At 41.6% G+C, this 13,228-nt stretch overlaps 1 pseudogene; it reads left to right on the top strand.

Moving 5' to 3' along the window:
* Positions 1 to 9,887: 9,887 nt before the first annotated feature.
* LOC147584344 (U4 spliceosomal RNA) lies at positions 9,888 to 10,040 on the top strand (annotated as a pseudogene).
* Positions 10,041 to 13,228: the final 3,188 nt, after the last annotated feature.

The raw sequence follows: 13,228 nt of genomic DNA, 5'->3' as shown, positions 1-13,228 counted from the left end.
TAAATATTTGTAATAATGCTTTACATGCAATGTTTGCATAAAAAATGAAGATCCCATATATGAATATATACATATATATATATGTTATATATGTTATATATATGTTATATATTACATATATATATACATGTTATATATGTTATATATATGTTATATATTACATATATATATATATATTTGAAGCTTTGGACATTTTTCTGATTACATTGTGTGTGAAACATGTTTTAAAAATTGAATGTAGTCTTGATTGTGCTGTAAGGTACCCTGATGCCAAATTCTTTTACAAAACAAAAAATACAGGGGTAACATAATATTTGCTTACATGTTTGTGACATCATTTTTTGTCTTTTGCTTTTTTGTCATCTTTTTCTTAAATGAAGGAACAGCACTGTTGCAATTAATAATACCTTAGGCAAAATTAAATTCCTTTTCCTGGGGTTGAGGCGACCTCCTCATGCAGAAGGGCCCTTCTGTGGTGGTAAGCAGACGTGGAGTTCTGAGTCACATACACCATCTTCCCTCCAGACAGTGCCTCCCTTGTCTAAATTGTGCTGGAAGGCATGGTTCTTTGCTCAAGCTAAAAAAAATTTTTGTAGTTCTTTAAGAGCCATGAAAAAAAACAAACAACAACAACAACAACAACAACAAAAAACAAGATGTGCTCAGTAACATTGGGGAAGGAGAACTAATACATTTTTTTTTCCTGCTAGAAAATTTCCAGCGATGCTTCTCCTCAAAATTAGAGACATTTCACCAAATTTGGCTGAGGTCATTCATGCAAAAATAATAGCTATATGATAGACCATGGGATTCTGTCTCCCTAAAAGACATTACATTTTCAAGAACACTCCTATACAAATGCAAATGCACAGAGAGAGACAGTTTGTCAGATGTCCAGCCACACAGAGAAAACTGCCCTGCTTCTCATTTATTCTCACCTACATTCCTAACAGAGAAAGAAGAATCCTAAGTTCCTGCTGCCAAAGTCATCCCTAGGCTCTGGAAGACAAAGGCATAAAGAAGTGAAAAGCCAACAATAACGATGGATTCTCAACTATCTGGAAAGACGAAACCAACTGGCTACCCCAGGACTAGCGACCTTTTATCCAAAGTCCTCTCCCATGCCCCCCATAAGGTGGAAGGCTGGAGTCAGGGAGCTTGTATAAGACAATGGCCCTTAAAAGGAGCCCACAGATCTGAACTCAGTGCTGATCTATTCAACAAAAAGTGCTGTGTGAAGCCGTAATGCTGGAGTAAGCGGGCAGAACTCATGCTGGCGTGATGTATTTATTTATGAAGTTGTTATCTTTTTGGGGCCTGGCTGACCAGAGATGAACTAGGATCTGTTACATTGGCCTTGTTAACTTTGTATTGTATTAGCTTAAACCAGCTTATTAAATGAACTACAAGATCCTTTGGACACCTTTAAACGGTGGCTGCGCCCATGAATATTTACGAGCGATAAGAATGCAGACAATAATATGCTTCTAAAGTCTCTCACAAATACATGTGAAAATGCTTCATATACAGTGAAAGACTAATAACAAGATGAGAAAATAATATAGACATAGTTAGATAATCTATATCATATCTATAATACATAATATATACATAGATATATCATATATTACATATTTATTTCTATATTAACATAGATATTAAAGTTCATAGTCATATATATTTACATCTATATATTTGTCTTTATATCTCTGTATTTATAATATATTTATTTAGATAGCTATGCACCTATAGATATCATATATCTTATAATAAGATATAAGAAAGAAGAAGATAATATTCTCTATATGTGCTCTTCATAAACAAAAAGGACTGTTACCTACAGGGGATCATTAGGCTCAACCTTGTTACAGAAATTGGGGTTGGAAGGAATTCGGGAACAGACAGACTCCTCCTACACAACATAAAGACTGCTACCTGGATGATTCTGACCTACTCCGGACTGTTCTAGGTAATTCAGACAGAAGGTAGCTCACAGGCAGGTGAACCCTGCCTGAGCTGATGTGCAACCCAGAGCCCTGTCCTATTTCCCCTGACACTATACTTCTATGTTCTGTGGACCCAGGCTTGGTATTCTCTGCAGAGGGCATCAGTCACATCAGCTCTAGGAGAGGTGGAGTGCTCAAAATCCAAAGTACTTATGGAAAACCCAGTGATCTCTCTGCCAAGTCGTCTTAGCAGGCCTTTAAAAGTCCAGAGAGAACCTTTTCCCTTTCTGGTCCAGTGCCTGGCTGCACATGAGCAAGGACAAGAAACCCATCCTCTACCACATCATTGAGGTCAGGCTTTACTCTTCTTATGGGAAGAAATTTGCAGCCCATAAAACTGATAGCTATCATCTCCTGGCCTGAAGTGCCTTTTAAGAAATTATTTCACTGAAATACATCCTTATTCTCATGATACATATTATGAGTACTTAACCAGCTGCCAGAAACAGCTCATTTCATTGTTGTTTGGAAGACAACGGAAGAAGGTCCATGCCTCAGACAAGGGAAGGCCTATGTGCCATAAGGAAGGGAAACAAGTCACCAAATCACATAAAAAGGTGATGTGTTGCTTGAGTTTATGTGTTTTCCTATAACTGTTTTTTTTTTATCAAGATGATTTATTTGTATTATTTTCATTCAACATAATGGATTCTTTAGCCCATCTTTACCTTTACGTGACCTTGGATTTTATGGTATGTTAACTGTGTCAATTACAGAGGCGTTGGATACAAATCACCTCTGGAATAACCTGGATGACAGCATGGCAGTGAGCTGCAGGGAAACAAGGCAGGCTCCTGTGGTTGGGTGGGGGTGGGGAACTCTCACAGGCGTCAGCCTGTGTGGTGGGGACACCCTTCCCCTGAACTGCTGGGATGGGATGAGAGGGGCACCATCATGCTCCTGCTGACTTTTCCATTTGGTTTCCAGGCCTGCACTTGGGAAAAACAAAATGTGATCCCACCCCTGATATAGCCTGGGTGTCTCCCAAGGCAAGCTTTATAGTTTGCTTCATTCTCAAGTTCCCCATATTAATAATTGCCTTCTATTTTCAAAAACGTGCTCTGAGCCATGCCATGTGTCTGTGCTTTACAGGCATTGATTAGCTCATTTAATCCTGACAACCTCCTTGTGAAAGTGAACGGCTTTTATCCCTTTTTACAAATGAGGTGTGTGAGGTATAGAAGCTGCTTTGTTCAAGAAGTGGCTGGGATACAAACGGATACTTGATACTCATGTTAAGCAGAATATTGGAGCTTTCCTTTTCTTTTTTATTCTTTCTTTTTTATTTAATCTTCTTTTTCTCCCCTAAGGCATTACCTTCATCTTCAGCCCTCTCAACTTCAAATATTCAGGACTGGTGTTTAAATTTTCACTGAAAGGAATGACAAGCAACAAACCACCCTGAGCTTCAGTTTCTACATTTATGTCAACATCTGGGGGGCTGGATGCCTTGGTTAGCAGCTGATGCTGGGATGTCGGGAGGAGGATGCAAGGACTTTTGTATATTGCCCAACAAAGGCATCATGACTGAGCCTCTCAGCAATACCGAGATGCATTGAAATAAGGGACATTTAGAAGAGGCTGAGGTCGGGCGGAGCGGGGGGTGGTGGATCTTTTGAGAACAGCAGCCTCTGAGGAGTTTTTAGACACCAGTCAAAGAATCCATTTCCTCCCACAAACATAGACCTTTGAGGGCACATTTTAGCTGTGGCTTCTGAGTGCCTATTTTTATCACTGTCCAGTTATTGATGAACTGGAATGTCTTTTATTTTCCATTGACGAGGTCATCATTTGCTATTTATTTTAGGTTGATAAGATGTTGTGAGAACAAAACTTCACTGCTATATCCATCCGTGAAACAGAAAAGAACAATTAGGAAGCTCTTTGATTTATCCCCAGACCGTTAACTGATAAAGATGGTTGCATTCTTGTTTTGATTTTTTTTTTTTTTTTTTTTTTTTTTGGTAGGACTTTACAATATCAAGGATCTCAGATTTGGAAAAAAAAAAAAAAAAAGAGTTCATCATTTGCATCTGCTGTGTGGAGATTTGCATTTTGGAACTATTTTGCTCGGCATCGGGGCTATGTGAGCTGCTGCAATTATGTGTCCTCCTGCCCTCCCTTCTCCAGAGGGCAAGGATTTCTGCCCAGACGGACTGACCAGCCATATTCACAAGTTCAGGCCATGTTACTGCTCAGCCCCTGCTAGAGGAAGTCCCAGAGCAACTTCCTGAGTGCTACCCTGATCCCTGCCACCCCAGGGACAAGGGAGGACTGGCAATCATTACAGTAATTCAGAAAGATGGTTTGGGATCTAGCTGGACTTCTTGCAAAGCTTTCAGTCACCATCTTCCCCTCTCCAGGGAAAACTTAATGAATGATTCAGAAAACAAACGTCCTTTATTCAAGGATCAACACACTGTGCTTGTTACAGTGTGTGTAACCCTTCACGTTAATTTTGCTACCAGAAAGAAACTCCTCAGAGCCAATACTTACAATGAGAAATTAAGATGGAATGTTGCCCCATGGTCAGTTTTTTTTCTAAGGAAAGGCACACAGGGCATGTAGAAGCACCTGACTTGTAGGGCCAGAAGCTAGATTTGAATTCTAGCATAAAAAATGGAGGTTTTCCAAAGGCCATGATTAATCATAATTTATTTTTAAGTTTTGAATAAGGAATACAGTCACATGGGTCAACATTTTAAAAAATATAGAGTGAAAGTCTCCCACCTACCCTGTGTCTTGGTCACTCAATTTTCTTCTTTCTTGTACATCCTTCCAGAGATGTTTTATGCATATACAAATATATATTTATTCCCATTTCCCCCCCTAAAATAGTGGCATCTTATGTTCAGTGCTTTGCTTATATTCATTTTACATTATATTTTAGAAATTTTTTGATACTGGTACATAAACAGCCTTCTCTTTTTCATGGCCACATAATATTCCACTAAGTGAACATACTATTTTACTGTCCCCTAATGTGTTGGCCAATAATTTTCCATTAAAATCTAGACTAATCACTGAGAACAACTGAGAATCTATTTGGAGGTATTTAAAAATGAGATAAGTTCTCATCATATAGTAGTTTGAATAGTACCCATGAGAGAGGTCCCCTGAGAGTTCATTTTGAATATTCCATCATCTGTGGACTGCAGAATCCTGCACAGTAGGCCATAAGGCACTGGGCAGTTACCACGAAAGAGTCACCCACTTTTCCGGCATTAAAAAAAATGAATGCAAAAAACATTAATAAATAGTATTTCATAATAACTTAGATATATACCCATGTGTGCTTAAATGAGGGTTATCCAATATTTGCTTTTAAATCATTAGAGTTAATGTATTAAAATAGAAAACACTTTCGACATCTGCTCTGTTCTGCCACTGCACTTAACTGGGGTAACACTCCCTTTGCCTGATACTGTGCATTTCAAATACAGTAGAAAAGGATTAATTGCCTTCTAATTCAAAGCTTGAAAGACTCAAACTGAAGCTATAGTGATTAACTTTAAACAACATTTGAATTCTATTTAATTAGAGTCTTCAAATCCATTTTCCTCAGTTTTGGAGCTACATTATTTATATCACTGACATAGTAACATCTATTTTTGATAGGTCTTGGGCCTATGCTCCATCGGCCGTGTTGTGAGAACAAAGGCTTGTGGAACAGGTGCTCAGGCCAAAAAAGGCAATGTGATTGTGGGAAGTGGCAGCAGGTGGCACAACTTATCTCCCTGAGATGCAGCGTGGAGAGTTTGACTTAATATAAATTACCGGGATAAACTATTGGGTTGGGTTCTCAGTGAGAACATGGTGGGTGGCCCTTCTTATAGAACCTACTTTTAGGAAGGATCCTATGAATTAACCGAATGGTACACTGGCCACTCAGAGACCGGCCAAGAGGCTGAGTTGCCTGTTTGCTGGGATTCCTTTACTGATGACAGTGGGTATGGATGAGACAGGATGTGGATGGCACCTAACTTTCTATCACTGTAGGCCCCCTGGCAGGCACACACAAGGTGTGTCACATGTGCTTACAGAAATGAGCTATTCTCAGCAACCTTCCTGTGGACATGAGAGTAAAGAAGTTCATGGATGTTTACCATGTATTGTCAAGCAGGGAAAGAGATAAACCAGGGTACAATATGGGGGACTTATTAGGACCCCTCCCTTGCACAGCCCATTCCAAGGCCCCATACATATGTTTGTTTCTGTCATTTTGAAATATTTTCTTAAAGAAAACCTACAAATTTTAGAAGTTTCAGATACACAAAATCTATATTCACTTTGGTTGTATAATAGCATATAAATATGATTCCTTTTTTAAAACGGAAAATTATGGGGCACCTGGGTGGCTTAGTTATTTAAGTATCCAACTCTTGATTTTGGCTCAGGTCATGATCTCAATGGTTTGTGGATTTGAGCCCCATGGTGGGCTCTATGCTGACATTGTGGAGCCTTCTTGGAATTCTCTCTCTCTCTCCCTCTCTCTCTGCCTCTCGCCTCTCATCCTCTCTCTCCCACTCACTCTCTCTACTCTCTCTCCCTCCCTCTCTCAAAAAAAAATAAACTTAAAAAATGGAAATTATTTCCACTCTTATGGAAAATTCTAAAAATTAGAATAACATATATATGCAACATACACACAAGTTAGGGGGGGAAATTTTATCAAAAATATTAAAACTTTTTTTCTCTGAAGGTGATTCTTTATTTGCTATTTTCTACTCTACTAGAATAGCAAGTGAATTAATGCCATGTTAAAACTTACACCTGTCCCCCCCATATAAAGGAGTATCCCTTTGAACTCACTAACCTTTTCATGACTGTTATTTCCAAGCGATGTTTCTCCCCATCCAGCACTGGAAATGAAATTGTCTTTTCAGGTTTCTTGCAATCCTAACTCTAACTGGGGAAGAAAAAAATATATATGAGCAAAACTGTCTCCCCCTGAATTACAAGCTTCATATTCACAGAAGGATGCACATCCATTATTTGGCAGGTTTTTGCATGAAGTCGATCAATATGTCAAGAGTTTCTCTTTCCCCCATGCCCTGGTGCCTTCTCTAAGCCCCTCACATCTCCTCAACTACACAGTCACACTCTGTCTTCCACCCCCAGTGTCTTTAGCCAAGCTGACTCACATCTTGTACCATCACCTGGTAAGGAATTTGAAATCTGAAACTCTGGGGTGTTAAGAGGATAGGTGACCTTCAGGTCTCTGTCCACAAAACTCAGGACAGCAGAGGCTGTGATCCCTGAGTTTAAGTCTCCATTAGAGCATCTTAGAATTTCTTTCACCTGCAAAAGCTGGTCACAAGTGTCAAGCCCTGCTCTTGCTCCCTCTCTTACACTCTCATACTCAGAACCTTTAGACTATTCCTCCTGTCCCACTGCATCCTGGACGATGGAGGGCAGGGATAGATAGGGAGGCAGTAAATTAACTTTATCCTGGGGGCACCACACTTGTCCTGCCATGTTCTCTGTGATCCTCCAAGAAGATCACAGGAAAAAAGACCACACTGTGAGTAGGTGGCTGAGGTCTTGGTGGGTTTGACTAGGAGAGAAACTAAGGGTTAGGAGCTGACTTGGGGACCACAGCATGTATCTCTAGAAATATCATTAATTTATTCTCTTCACTAACTCAGTTTTTCAAGCATTCAATAGATACAGATCATGTTCTTACTATGTGCCAAGAACTGTTTTTTTTTTTTTTAATGTTTATTCATTTTTAAGAGACAGGGAGAGACAGAGTGTGAGCGGGGGAGGGGCAGAGAGGGAAACACAGAATTCAAAGCAGGCTCCAGGCTCTGAGCTGTCAGCACAGAGCCCGATGTGGGGCTTGAACCCATGAACCGTGAGATCATGACCCGAGTCGAAGTGGGACTCTCAACTGACTGAGCCAACCAAGTGCCAACCAAACAAAGGTGAAAGGAAAATAACCTTGCATTTAGGTATTCACAATATGGTGAGATAATATTCTAGTCATTTTTAGTAGAGTTATAATTTTTCTAAAAATAGGAAGACATAAAAACATATACCCCAAAATACAGAGTAGCTGTCTTTTAACTTTCTAATAAAATTCAGTTACAATTAGGTGTATGCCTCAAAAATATTAGCATGGCTGGACATTCCAACTCAACTTACCATGGGTGCCAGCCCCCAGTAGAAGAGGAGAGAAAGCATAGCATTAGTCCAAAAAAATGTAAGTTCTTCTGCAAAATAAAACACTTAAAATGGTGACAGGTACACAGTAAGAACTATGTAAGTGTCAACCATCATCATCATCATCATCATGTTCTTCATCATTATTTTAAGCAAATGGGGCAGCAAATGCTAAGGTTTGGGGTAAGAGAGAGCATGACATGTTTAAGGGGCTGAAAGGAACTCCGGAGAGACATAGGATGCTGAGATACTGGGTGGGAGAGACAGGTAGGGGACTGACCATGGGGACTGTTGGCCATGGGGGTGCCACTAATAGATCCTCAGTGTCCTCTACCTCCTCCCTAACTTAGGGTCTGACTATGATTCCCCTTGACTTCTAATGTTACTTGGCATGCCTGCTTCCCCTGTACTTATTCTACCATATCCTGGACACAGATGTCATAGATTCCCAACATCCCTAAAGCAGGGCTCTCATCTGATCATTCCTTTACTCAAACACCTTCAGTAGATGCCCACTGTCCAAGGAATCAGCCAACTGTCTCAAGGTGCACGCGAGCACGCCTCTACACCCATCCACATGAGGCCATTTGCTTCCACAAGCCTCTATGCCTTCAGCACCCTCCCTAAATGCCCATCTCAATCTTTTGAAATCTGGACATTCTCAAAGCTCTTCTCAATGCTCCCTCTTCTGTGAAGGCTTTTCTTAGACTGCAGAGAATCTAAGTCCTCCCATCTCTAAATCCCCACTTTGTACTCCCACCAAGGTGATTTGTTACTCTGTGCACTTGTTCGTTTCTCTGCACAAGCTCATAAGCTGTCTGAAGTCTTCCTTTCATGGAGCACTTTTTACAATGAGTATTCTGTAGAATACACACTTTAGCAAACGCAATGGGAAGGAATGGAACCAGACCCCAGGATGGGGTTTCCCATGTCCACATCACTCTAGCCTCCTTTGCTTTTTGGTGGGTTGTGCCTGGGAGTGAGGAAGAGGGTGAGTACCCAGGGCAGACCAGTGGCTATGGCCATGCTCCAGTACACCAGGCTGATCACTAAGTCCAAGGAAATAGGCCAAGATGTGTTTCAATATAGTAAAAACCTCTAGTCATTAAGGCCATAGGTTGGAAACATGATGGGTGAAAAAAGGTAACTCCATGACTGGACGTAAATCAAATTATTTCCTTTCCTTTTCTTTCTCCATTCCTTCCTTCCTTCTGCTGACAAATATCTCTGTTAGGTGGTTAAGAGCCCTTGGCCCAATGCCTCGCAGCTCACCTAGATACTCTGGTTTGTCACGTTTCCCTGCTTAATTACCATTATCTTTCTAGATTTTTGTAAACTCAACACACTGAATAATGAGGTTAATAAAACCAGTGAACTCCTTTGCCATGTACACAAACTATTTCTATAAAAATGTCAAATGTATTATTAGCTCAGATTAAATCATCTTTTCTTGTATCTTATAATTTTTTTCTAATGAACCTATTGGCTTTCCAGTGAGGGCTTTACTTACTCGGTGTTAAGATTTTAATTCCTCTGGACTTGATTAGAGCCTATATATTTATAGCTTCTAACATTTCTGCACTGAATAATTTCCCCAGTGGACATGCATCTGGAATTCAACAAATCAGACAGCCTGAAGCCCCCAGCAGAAGCACTGACTAGCTCTGGCCAACTCTGGACTCTGAGACACCCACTTAATCTAAAAAAGCGCCTATTAGCTTTGCGCAGTGGCAGGATCATAGCCAATGAGGCTTATCCAAGGTGCGATTATGGCTAATTAAAAAAGCTCCTATTCATTCTTACAGCTTGCAGGGTTGTCAGAAGACTAAAAAACACAAAATACTCAAATACTGGTTATTTTTAAATAAAAAGATCAGTCTTTAAAATTGGGGCACCTGGGTGGCTCAGTCAGTTAATTGTCTGACTTTGGCTTAGGTCACGATCTTAGAGTTCGTGAGTTCGAGCCCCACATCGGGCTCTGTGCTGACAGAGCCTGGAGCCTACTTTGGATTCTGTGTGTGTCTCTCTCTCTGCCCTTCCCTGCTTGTGGTCTCTCTCAAAAATAAATGAACATTTAAAAAAAATTTTTAATTGCATCTCTTTATTCAACAAACATTTATTGAGGGCTTCTTACGGGCCAGAGTGTACATAAGCATCAGGGATACAAACTATCAGCCAGAATTCATTCCTAGATCACCCAGCCTCCTGACACTCATTCACTAACAGGGGCAGACAGATGTTTAGCCAGTTTTTTATATTGTCTTCAAGAGCATATAAAAATTAGCAATAGGTGAGGTTGTTTTAGAATAAATAGGCTCAATCAAAAGATATTTTCTGGGGCGCCTGGGTGGCACAGTCGGTTAAGCATCCGACTTCAGCCAGGTCACGATCTCGCGGTCCGTGAGTTCAAGCCCCGCGTCAGGCTCTGGGCTGATGGCTCAGAGCCTGGAGCCTGTTTCCGATTCTGTGTCTCCCTCTCTCTCTGCCCCTCCCCCGTTCATGCTCTGTCTCTCTCTGTCCCAAAAAGAAATAAACGTTGAAAAAAAAAAAAAGACATTTTCTACAAACGGAGTTCATTTAGAGTGCAAAAGAACCCTAGAGGCAAAAGATACTTTTTGCTCTCATTTGGGGTACAAGCTGACCCTGAAACATAGCAAATCCTTTGAACTGAATAGCTGTACTATTTAACAGCATGCCAAGAAAGTAAAAACAAGCAACACTGAAGGTCAAATACAGGGGTGTGGAAAAGCAGAGCACGGATAAATCAGGGTTATTTCACGAGAAAATCAGTGATGACCACATGTTCTGGGTTTAATGAAAGATCTAAATGCAGAGCCCATAAGAACTCTAAAGTAGCCTGAAATTTATCAAATAGCTCAGGTTCTACTGAACTGTGACCAACACAAGAGCCTGGAAATGTGTACTTTGCTTACACTTTCTGCAGCTGGCTGCTATGCACAATCTAGAAATAACTTCCAAGTATGGGCTGGCTGACCAGGAAGCTCTAAAACTGCACTTACTTCCATGGTGATTCCATCATCAAGCCATAGTGAGGACTTAGTCACATCCAACATTGGACCCAGTCCAGCGAGAAATGAGGTTAAGAGAATCAAGCCCCAGTGCCCAAGGCTTGCAGAAGGTGATAATTGGATAACACGAGAGATGTTCTCAGCATCTCCTGGAACTATCGCTAATATCTACTGAGCACCTACCATGTACCTGATGCGGCTAGACACTTCAGATGTTTTTTAGTATCATTAAATATTCATGTGAATTAAGTACTATTATCACCCCATTTTAGAGAGAAGGAAACTAAGGCACAGAGAGGTTAAGCAACCTGTCTTTGCCCATTTTAGCTGCTGAGTCCAAGAACGGGAATGAACTCAGCCTCTGTAACCCCTGAACTTCAGGGGGTGGATGTTCCCTTCCAAAGACTACATTTTACACCCTGGGAAGAAAGACACACTTCTTGCAACATTTACCCCATTGTTCACCCTACCAACTTGAACTTTTTTGTGATTAGGTTGTTAGTGTGAAATACCGTGTGAAAAAATTGATCAATTCTCCCTCCGAAAGTGGAGCTACAGCTAGGTAACAGTCAGGGCAGGAAGCTTTATCAGAAGCCAAGTAAAATAAGGATAAAAACATGGGCAGAGGCAGAAGCCCTCAGAAAAGGGTCATCAGGAACCAGCAAAGCAGTTCAAACACTGGCATAACCAATCAGCTTAATTCCTAGTGCACAAGGGCCAAGGGGAGATTTGGAGCGAAGGGTGACACGGGCTAACTTCAGAATTATAGGATCACAGGGAATGTTGAGAAGAGAGGTCATTCCAGAAACGTGCTCAGGGTCCAAGGTTGGGAAGAAAGAGGTACAAAATGACTTCAGGGAGGGGCGCTTGGGTGGCTCAGTCCATTAAGTGTCTGACTCTTGGTTTCGGCCGAGGTCATTATCTCACGAGATCAAGCCCTGTGTCAGGCTACACGCTGAGTGTGGAGCCTGCTTGAGATTCTCTCTCCTTCTCCCTCTGCCCATCCCCCTCGTGTGCATGCACACACACACTCTGTCTCTACAAAAATAGACAATTTTAAAAAATGAGGGTACAAAAGGAGAAAGGACCAGGTATGACCAGAGTCCAAGAAAAACGCATCAGCCAGCACTGAAGCAGGCCGCCCAGCCTTCCTGGGGTAACTGTCACCAGACAGCTTCCCTCTAGGACCGGTACCACTGCCGATTCCGTCACCTGATTCAGAGGGAGAGGAGGCCTGCGTGGTGGGCAGGAGCTAGGATTTAGGTTAAAAGACAGAAAACACTGTCTTCCATTCAAAATTCAGAATTGCTTATAGTAAGCAAATCGCCTACCAAAGCACCTACTCGGGAGCTGCTGGGTACTTCGGGGTCTGTGGAGGGAGGTGAACAGGGTAATAAGCAAAACGAGGAAAATGAAGCCCCAACTTTTAGAAGAGTTCTTGGTGTTAACCCTGTGTCTATAAAACGACACTTTGCTGGGAAAGCTCTGAGAATGCATAGAGTAGGGATGGAAGATTAGTATCCAAAAGGTGGTTCCTCTCGCTGTCCTTAAGTTCATTCTCCTCTAACATATACAGGGTACAGGGGAAGCCGGGTAGGGTACGGGGGCCTGCTGGGTACCCTGCGTGCACCTACCGCTAATACGATGCATGGGAGTTGACTGAATGCAGAGCTAGAGGGTGCTTGGCCTAGGATTAGAGACCACCTCATTTGCAGGAATCTTTCCTCTTCGTTGGGGCTTCAGGTCAGATTAACACTGAAGGGCCCTGTTCAAGGTGAGAGACTAGCACCCAGGCCCCCCTGACCCCCTCCCCTAGGCTAGCCTGCATGGAAATCACTAACCTGGATGTATTTATGTTCTAGATTCCCCCCTGGGACAATTGGACTGACCCGTAATGCTTGCTTCTACATGTATTGTATAGTCCACGACTATTCACTTGTTAATGCGCTGGCTGGATGGGGTGAGCACGTGTGGAAAGTTATAAGTAGAAGCTCTGGAACCAGTGGAATCCCAATATTGTGCGACCTT

Source organism: Puma concolor, chromosome A1, assembly GCF_028749965.1.
Source record: "Puma concolor isolate L17-30 chromosome A1, mPumCon1.1.hap2, whole genome shotgun sequence".
Lineage (NCBI taxonomy): Eukaryota > Metazoa > Chordata > Mammalia > Carnivora > Felidae > Puma > Puma concolor.
This window is presented reverse-complemented; position numbering and strand designations above follow the sequence as displayed.